At 43.2% G+C, this 331-nt stretch overlaps 1 protein-coding gene across 1 annotated transcript in view; it reads right to left on the bottom strand.

The window, feature by feature from the left end:
* The window catches only part of LOC119594872 (proton channel OtopLc-like), a 98,349-nt gene that overhangs the window by 23,050 nt on the left and 74,968 nt on the right, over positions 1-331 (bottom strand). The window lies entirely within an intron of this gene.

Genomic DNA, 331 nt, shown 5'->3' with positions numbered 1-331 from the left:
CTGGGTCATGTGGGCGAGTGACGAGTCACGTGATTAAGACAGGTAAGCAGCATGGGCGAGCAGGTGGAGTGAGAAGGGTGAGATGGCAAAAAAGGGCAATAAAATGGGACAATAAGGAGAAGGAGTGAGTGAATAATGGAAGAAGTGAGTAAATGAAGGAAATAATCAATCACTGAATACTTAGATGAGGAGGTGGGTGGTTAAATGAGTCTAAGAATGAGCGCTGGTAAGTAACTCAGGTAAAAACAACACTTGAAATTATATTTGAATAAAGGACGATGAATAAGCAAGGTACATATGGGTGGCACATCAGTAAAGGGCGTAACCCCCC

This window comes from Penaeus monodon, chromosome 34 (genome assembly GCF_015228065.2).
Source record: "Penaeus monodon isolate SGIC_2016 chromosome 34, NSTDA_Pmon_1, whole genome shotgun sequence".
Taxonomy (NCBI): domain Eukaryota; kingdom Metazoa; phylum Arthropoda; class Malacostraca; order Decapoda; family Penaeidae; genus Penaeus; species Penaeus monodon.
Note: the sequence above shows the minus strand (reverse complement) of the source record. Positions and strands in the feature narration are given on the sequence as shown.